The following is an 8,972-nucleotide window of genomic DNA, read 5'->3' as shown; positions in this document are numbered from 1 at the left end:
CCCCTCAGCTAATGCGGCTCAAATGTAGACGTGTTGGTTCACTATAGAAATCAATAGCCGCAATTAGCAAACGTATTAATGAAAGGTCCAAAACGTTGGAGGTTTTGAGCTTAGGAGTTTTAGGAGTACTCGGAAAGCCATTTTCTCAAGTAACAGCTGCAAATTTTGAAAGCCTATCGGTACATATCCGTAGGTCCAATGAGGTATCCGAGTGAATATATTGAATATATTTGTGCTGTTTAGAGTGCAGAGAAACGCATTTAAAGTTTCAGATACTAACATTAGAAAATTTGATCATGAATTCTAATTTATTTTTTGGCGTTGGGGGGAAAAATCTTTTGTAAAATGAAAGGGGAAAGAATCTACGTGACTTGTGGCTGAATTCGTGAAAAAGAAACGTGCGGAATATTCGTGCAAGCTGAGTTTTCTTCGTTAGTGGAAATTCCAGTAGTGGGGGCGTGGGGTGTGTCACTTGGGTCTTGGGTATGTTTGAAAGGGAGTGAAAAGGTAAGTGGCAATCATGTAGCTCACTGTAAAACTCATGCCTGTACCCGCTCTCTGTATAATTAACAGTAAACTTTGCGTATTCTGATGCCTCGGATTCAAATTAGCAGAGCTGATTCGTTTGGGTTTACTTGGGTTTTGCAGTGTAAACCTCCAATTGAGGGGCTTTTGCCCAGGGAGGCTGTTGGGGGAGGACGGGGGAGGACGGGGAGCGTGCAGCACCCAGCGACGCGTGGCTGCCTGCGGGGAGCTGCCGGCCTGGGGGGGCTGTGAGGTCCCGGCAGCACCGGCACTGCTGCTGCCTCCTCCTGTCCACCACAGGTGGTGTGAGCGGGCGGGATGCTCCCGCACGGTCTCCATTTTCCCCATCGCTGATTTGACCTGGAAATTCGTCGGAACTTGCTGCGGTCTCCTCCTTTTGCTTGCGCCTTTCTGAATGTAGTTTAGCCTTGTTTCTCTACTTTTTGGGTTGCTTTACCTTCGGAAAACCTTTCTCCTCTCCTTCCCCTTAATTCTGACGGCTTTCTCAAACTAAAGACTCCCGGTCCCTTCATTCAGCTTCTGACACACCCCAGAGCAGAGGGCTGCTCTTGCCCTCACCCACTGCAATTAAAGTCCCTGGAGATCCCTCAGTAGGACCTTAAGTTAGTGCTGGTGTCTCTCCCCAGGAAGGTCTTTGGACCATGTACCTACTGGGTAATGCTTGATGAGGGTGGCTTTTCTAGTGCCACATCTGCTAAAAAAGATGGGAAGATGCAGGATCTTAGAGCAAATCCCTGTGTTTCTTTCAGGGGTAAGGTTGTCCATCATATTTATCCCAAACTTCACTATCTGCCCAGGGAAGTGGTTGAGTCACCATCCCTGGAAGTATTTAAAAGACGGGTAGATGAGGCGCTTAGGGACATGGTTTAGTGGGCATGGGGGTGTTGGGTTGATGGTTGGACTCGATGATCTTGGAGGTCTCTTCCAACCTTAATGATTCTATGATTCTATGATTCTATCTTTCTAAATTTGACTTGGGAGATGGAAGTGTTAGCATTTTAATAAGACTGCATGTGATCAAGGTCAAAGATTCTCTTTACACCTTGGGTGTTTGGCGTGTTTCCCCTTCTTTCTGTACGTGGCGGAAAGACCCCTCTCTTTCTGTTGAAAGAGGAGAAAAGCCCTAGACGACTGTCACGTCTCCAAACCCGCAGTTCCGCTGAGGTACCGGGCGTGAAGTTGAGTGTACTGTAAGGCTCTGAGATAAAGACAGATGGGTTGTGAATGTATATATGGACCGTATAGCCTAAAGAAACCCTAATAACTACTAAATATAACCATTCTTTCTGAGCCTTCCTAAGCCAATATATCTCAAATCTAAAGAAATTTTGGCTCCAGTCTCCTTTATACCTCTCACATCAACCCGAAACCACAGATAAATCTGTTGTGTGCACCTGCAGGACGAAGAGACTCTGCTCCCCTGTGTTTGCATGAAAAAAGAGCAATATCTGTCATCTGGCGGAGGTTTTGCTAGGAATACCTGACCTACATGCAGAACATCAGTCATCCTTTAGTGCTCATACACAATTCCCATTAAAAGTTATCTTTATTAAATTCTGTTCTAATGAGAAATTAGAACTGAGCTAAGACATGTAAATGCTGGGGGCGGGGGGGTTGTATGGTTACAGAAATAGCTGAGGAACAAAACTACTTCAGAATGAAAATGAAGCAAGAATAATATCTAGCTCATTAGAGCCGAGCAAGATGCATCGGCGCGACCCAGCTTGAGGCAGAGGCTAATATCTCACAGCTATTGAAGTGTTTTAAAGGACTTAAGGATAACGAGATTCTAAAAATCTGAATTTCTTTAAAAAATGAAGAAAAATGAAATCCGTTAACTGAGGCCCTTCATGGGAGAATTGTTTTCAGAGTATAAAACTGTGGAGGATTTGTTGTTATGTTGGCATGGGTATTTCAGATTATCCTAACTTGGTTAGGACCTGGTGACTATTAATGATCTTTAAAATAAATACTACAAATCTCCTAACGCAGTTAAATGCAATCTTAGAACTGTTTTCTTTGCTCTGTATGGAGGGGAAAAAATGCAAAGCCTGTGCTCAAATCAGCTGCGGTGGGGATATGGAATGGAATGTCAGGTTTGTGCATATATCTCTCGGGGTAGGGGCAGTGTGTTAACTTACTTCAGTAGTGATGTTTTTCAGGAGGAAGGTGCCCAAGGTTGACTCCTGGTTAAAGAAAGCACTGACCGTGTGTGAATCGTGGAAAAAACTTACTATCCTGCCTTCCAGCCTCAGACAGAGGGGATGACCCATCAGTCTCACGCCTTTCTTCCCCCACAGCTGACTCCTGGATTTGTGGTGTTTTAGAGGAAATCTGTTCCTTTTGATGGCCTGGTAGAGGGTGAAACAGTCGTCTGGTTTTCCTGCCTACAGTCATCCTGATGGGCATACCGGTTAGGCTTTTGTTGCGTTACCATGGGAATGTCGTCTGTTACTGCGGTTATTGGGAGTGTCAGGCCTCTGTTCATAACAATAATCGAATCATACGATCCCACACAGGCAGGAGGGGGATATTATTAAAAAGAAGGGCTGGGGAATTATGCAGGTTCGCAATTGCACTGCAGGTGTATTGCAGATACGCCGGCGGGAGGCAGCTGGCGGAGGGCGGGAGGGCTGCCCGTGCTGCTGCGTTCGCTGGAGGAGAGAGCGTGGGTCAGCAGCCGCCGCTGCAGAGCAAACGAAACAACAAACACATCGCCATTTCTTATTTTTTTCTGTTTAACACCCCATGCCTTTTGTCTGGAGCTTCAGTTGTGCTAGGTATGGCAGTGAACCTGCTTTTTGTCAGCAAAAAATCACCAGGAAAGTAGCAAGCACACCTTCATTGTGGCCGTGCGGCCGCAAAGCCCCAAGAAGGGTCCTGTGGTGCTCCTTGCTTAGCCGGTGTGGCCCCGCGGTCCCTCCCACGCGGGTGATCTGTGCCGTCACACGCTGCCATCTGCTCCTCAGTTTGGTCTCATCATGTCCGAGAGAGCGGCCGTGGAAAGTCCGGAGCGGTAAGAGCGTTCTGTTAGCAGCGTGGAGGTCAGCTCCGTTGTCCAAGCATGCTCCCTGCATTTCCTTAGCGAGGAGGCTGGTTGGTGCGAAGCTGACTGTAAGCCTGAGGCTAACAAAAGCAATAGCTGGAAGGGGCAGCTTTTTCCTCCTGGGATGTCTCCTCCAGATAAATATCGTGGTGGTTTTTCCATACTGGTGAGAGTAGCAGAGCAAAGTGTAAGCAGTAGTGCGGCTATGACCCACGCGGGTATTTCTCAGCATCCCGCGCAGCGGCGGCAGCCCCGCAGCTCCTGCTCAGGGTCCCAGCAGGTGCTCAGAGCCCTGGCAGAGGCGATGGTCTGGGGGATTTTTCACAATTTCACAGCCTGCACCGATTGCCCGAGCACGGAGGGATGCGCTGGCAAGCGGAAGAAACTTGCTTCACGCAAAACCTCTCCCCGGGCGGCTCAGGGCTGCCGGCCTCGACTGCCGGCTGCCGAGGCTGTCGGCATCTTGTGTGCGTCGCAGCTCTGCGTGGGAGAAGGATTTTTTTTGGAAAGGACATTGTGGTTCCCGCAGGATGGGGGGTGTTTTGTCAGGATTCATTTTGAATGACTGTGGAATTGCATCAGCCAGGATTTTGCTCAGTATGAACTTACCTGGGGCAGCTCTTGCAGGGTGAGATCAGAATGAACATAATGTTTTATATATTTTAGTAAATGTGCAAGGGGAACGTGACTCCCTTCCGGCAATGTTTTAAACAGAAAGTTCAGACTCAGTGCTCACTGATAGTTCAAAAAAACCCAACACGCACAATAAGGGTTGTTAGAGGGTTGGTTTTTCCCCAGTTAGCTCTAAATAATGGGTCTTTCAGAAACTGTTCTGTTTCATAGTTTCCATTTTTTTCCCGTTCACAGTAACTGTGTGTATTTTCAAACATGAGCACTTTCTGTGTGGCGGTATGTAGACAAATAATTTAGAAACTCTCGCTCCGTAAGAATTTATTGGTGTGCTATGACAATTTGCTTACTGCCGGGAATGGATAGACAGGTATGAGCTGTCTGACTCGTGAGACGTCTCTGTAATGGAAGGCCGCCGTTTTCAGTGGGTTATAAAGAGTAATTTTTCCTGTGTCAATATCACTGCCAGGTCGGAAGGAGGGCGAGGCATGCGGTAGGTACCCTGACGGCAGGCAGGACAAACTCGCTGTTGATGCCTGCAGAGCCATCTGATCACAGCTCGCACCTCGGCCACGGAAGACTAATGCAGGAGTCACATTTTACATTTTTAGTTAGCTAATTTATCAACTGCAGCTGTTCAGTAAGTCATCTAAAAACATTTTATGCACAAGACTGAACAGAAGAAAACCTTTAGTTTAGCGACAATTAGGCATTTATTCATGCGACTGATACAAGTTATGCACAGAGAGAGGAACTGAGCAGTACTTGGGCAGCTGATCTCAAACCAAATAATCTCCTTAGAGAGCTCACTGGATAAGCAAACACAGCACCCGTTACAGACTTTGAGTTTACTGCTTTGATTTTATTAATTGTAATATCTTAGGTAAATACTAGATTTTGTAAGGGGTTACCAGAAAGTAACTTAGCCCTTCTTTGCTCTTTCTGCCTTTTTCACCATTTACAATCTCCTGTTTTCCCTAACTTGGCTTTCTGTGTAGCTTTTCATCTTCTAAACAGACCCATTATGAATAAAACTAGTTATTGCTTATATTTTGTTAGTCCATTTTGCTGATCTATATTCCCCTCGCAGACTTTACATCATCCTTATGGATTGAGGCGATAAACCTTTGGGGCAGGAACTGTCTAATACTCTGGATTTGCTCAGGATGGAGCCCTCGGTGATCTTCAGCACCGTTATAATAACTGTGATTAATAGGGAACAAAGGAGCCGTGCCTGCATGTTAAATAACAGCATCTTTTTATTTAGCACAATCAGAATGAGAATAATGCCTTCTTTTTAGAGTCTATGGAAAAACTGAATTGCCGCTTCTTTAAATTGGCAGAAATAGTCACCAGGGAATGCGGGAAGACTAGCATTAGACGTGTAACGTTGCAGTAATGAAGCCTGGGTAGATAAAATCCGAGTGTTTGCTGTACCTGCTAAGACGTGTGAATTTGACGCGGCATAATGAACGCCGTGAGATCCTGGAAGCTGCAACAGCTTTTTGTTGCAGACGTGTAGGCAGCCATCCTTCAGCCATGAAGCGACAGCTCTCTGAAGAAAAAAAACAAACAAAAAGCACCAACCCAAAGCAAAACAAACACACAAAAAAACCCCACAGTCCCCTCACCCCTGTGGAGCCAAAAATCAGATTTTTTACGTTTCTGTGCAAAATGCTGAATGCACCTGAAAGCCCTGTAGAGTAACAGTGGTTTAGAAAAGGACAAAGGATTCTGTGGTGGAGGACAAAGGTTGGAATATCAGGAAGGTGTGCTTGCCATCAGCACAAAGGGGTGACGCCAGTGTGTTTCCCAGTGCCGTTTTCTGAATAAGATAAAACCAAGTTCCTTAGCAACCCCTGGAAACCTTGCTGAACTGAAGTGTTTCCTGCAGATCCCCACTGTTGTTACTGTGCGTGTCCCCAGTAGATGCTGCCAGCCAGTTCTGTTTTGTTTTATTTTTACTACGCTGACCAGTATAGTTCCAACTATTGACTTCAATCTGTGATAGCTGATGGTAATTACAGTGTTCCTCTGGATTACGGTGAATCACTCTGAATTACAGTGTTTCTCTCCTTGGGGCTGAGCAGCAGGACAAATGAATTCTTGGCACTGGTGGTTAGAGGTTGAGGCAGCGGCAGAACAAGTTTTATATGAACTTTCCCAAATGTGAAAGTCAGCTCTGGCTTGGCAGCGTCTGAACTGTTCACTGGTGACTGTGGGATGGGATGAGTCGCTTTCACGGCATTACAGACCTCGGCATAACCTCCTTTTTAGAAATAAATCTGATCGCTACTTCCAGAGCGGCCGCAGGGAAGCCCATGAGCTACGCAGGGGCTCCGAGCTGGGCACGTCTTCAGGTCATCCGACAAACTGAAGATTGACCCTTGATTAGATTTAATATCCCCCTGGTGGGACGCACTGTCTTGGTGACTTTGTTTGGTTTTAGTTTAAATAGCTTCCTTCAGGGTGAAAAGAAACTGTTAGAGTAGCAAAAACTAAAACCTGTTCTGTAAATCATCTGGAATTAAAACAGGGCTGGATATGTCCAACCCCAGAGGCCCCGGGTGAAGGGCTGGAGCTCTGAAGGCCCGTTGCCACAGAAATTGCTGCTCTCTGCCGCAGTCAGCCTAACGAGTGTACGGCCCCCAGCAGTGGCTGGGTGCTACAGGAGCGTCTGGGGAGGTGAAGAAAGCATACACGCGTTTCTTTTCGTATGATTAGTTTGCATGGTACACAAGTAGGAATGAAAATCAGATTTTTATTTTTCTTTCTTTTCCTAAAGAGCTGTTCTTTGTATAGTGGAGTGTTGGGTGTTTTTTATACTGGGTATTTTTCATACTGGGTGTTTTTTCCTCCAAAGAGTTAGTGCAGTTGTTCTCTGATACGGGATGGATTTCCCTGTTGAACTCCAGTCTTCCAAAAAGTCCCCTTTGATGGAAATACTGAGACTGCCCGCCTGAGTTGTGAGGTGCCTTTTCTACATGGCTGTTCTGGGTTTGTTCAGCTGCTAAAATGCGGAAGTGATTGGCTGGCCTTGATAAAGACGAGATTTTGGTGAAGAGGCAAAATATCCAAGCCCTTGCCCCCAAAAGTGACTTAACTGGCAATTTAACTGTGAGAGTCCTGGATCTTTTTTGGGTGGTAGGGGAATCCGCTTCAATTCACCTCTTTTGCCTAAGGTGAGTTTCAATATTTAATGTGTAAATGATTCCAGGAGGAGAGGAAAAGTGCTTTCCTTGCAGCTTTTATTAGAATATTTAAAATCAGTTATGAAAGGTGAATTCAAAATTTACCTTTGGGAGTTCCATAGGTAATTAAATTGGTTGTCAGAATAAATTAGATTTTTCTGTACTTAGTTATGTCCACTTTATAACTGTCTGTGTTGCGTGGCGGACTTCTTCCTTGATTGTACAGATGCATCCTCAAGATTTAGTGCCAGTCTAAAATAAGGATTTATGAACAATATTGTCAGTATTAGACTTCTTATGAGTTGACAAAATACCCTGGCTAACCGTTTTCCAAAGAAAAGGACGACCAAATAACGGGAAAGGAAAATTCTGGCCATGGGCTACTGCAGCCTAAAAATATATATACATATATATATATGGATTTGTATTGACCACTTGACTGATTTCCAGTTAATGGTGTTGCTTGGCATTTTATTGGTGTTGAACAAACTGATTTGTTTCTCAGACTTTTATCAGGAGGAATACTTCCTTAGTTCCTTTTAACATGGAAGAAGTAATGAAATTATCAGTGATACGTCAGGCGTGTCTCTCAGTTCAGTCTGGCCGATGTCTCAGTCCCAAGCGTCGGCTTTAATGGACCTTTGGCTTTACAGGGCTTACTTCTGCCTCCAAACTTCCTGTATGGAAATGTATTAATAAAGGATATTAACAAAAAATAAATACAAAATACATTTACTCCTATAAAAACCTGCTACTGCGCATAGGCAATAAATCTGTCTGTGTCAGGATTGCAAGCATTACGAAAGACAAGGTGTTGGTGGAAAATACGTGGTCCCTTCTCGTTTCGATCAGCTGCACAAAAAGCAGAAGAGAGTGAAAGTATTTCTGTGTCTGTACAGAAGAGTGCTGCATCAGTTGTGAGAATATTTTGTATTTTGTCATTCTGGAGACTTTATTAGTGTCTACTTTACTAGTTTCTACTTCAGACGTGTTAGGGACTTGCTTAACCTCTTTTGGAAAACTGATTGGGATTAAGCAACCAGGCAAACACCCACAGGTCTCGGGGAGCGGCCCCTGCCCAGGAACTTTCCTCTTGGTGATGGAGCATCCCCTTCTCCTGCCCGACAGGACTGCTCTTCTCCGGCCAGACCCAAAGCCCCTGCACCGCTGCAGGGGAAGGCTGGCCACGGCGAGTGCCACCGGCCCTCGGGGACAGCTGTGGAAAAAAAAGCAAGGGAAAACTGGAAAGAACTTTATTTTCACGCCTCAGCAGCCCGCGTGTTAGTAAATAAACTGCAGCCCAGTAGAAAGATGCGGTAGATTGGTGCTCCCGGGTCTGCGAGCGACAGGGAGTAACTCGTGTCTGTGACTGTGCTGCTGAGCCCCTGGAGCAGCTCCCGGGATCTCGCTCCGTCCTGGTCCTCGGGCTTTGCAACCGGCCTGACGTTTGGAGCAGGCGTGCTGCCCCGGGCCCTGGGAAGCCAGCCTGTGCTCCCCGCCGCTGCTTGGCAGGGAGGTCGGTCGCGTCCCCAGAACGTGGCAGGGGGGGCGGGCGCGGC

At 46.1% G+C, this 8,972-nt stretch overlaps 1 protein-coding gene across 1 annotated transcript in view; it reads left to right on the top strand.

The window, feature by feature from the left end:
- The window catches only part of GALNT13 (polypeptide N-acetylgalactosaminyltransferase 13), a 139,154-nt gene that overhangs the window by 111,130 nt on the left and 19,052 nt on the right, over positions 1-8,972 (top strand). The gene's annotated exons all lie outside the window — the stretch shown is intronic.

This window comes from Pygoscelis adeliae, unplaced genomic scaffold (genome assembly GCF_000699105.1).
Source record: "Pygoscelis adeliae isolate BGI_AS28 unplaced genomic scaffold, ASM69910v1 Scaffold131, whole genome shotgun sequence".
Taxonomy (NCBI): Eukaryota; Metazoa; Chordata; class Aves; order Sphenisciformes; family Spheniscidae; genus Pygoscelis; species Pygoscelis adeliae.
Note: the sequence above shows the minus strand (reverse complement) of the source record. Positions and strands in the feature narration are given on the sequence as shown.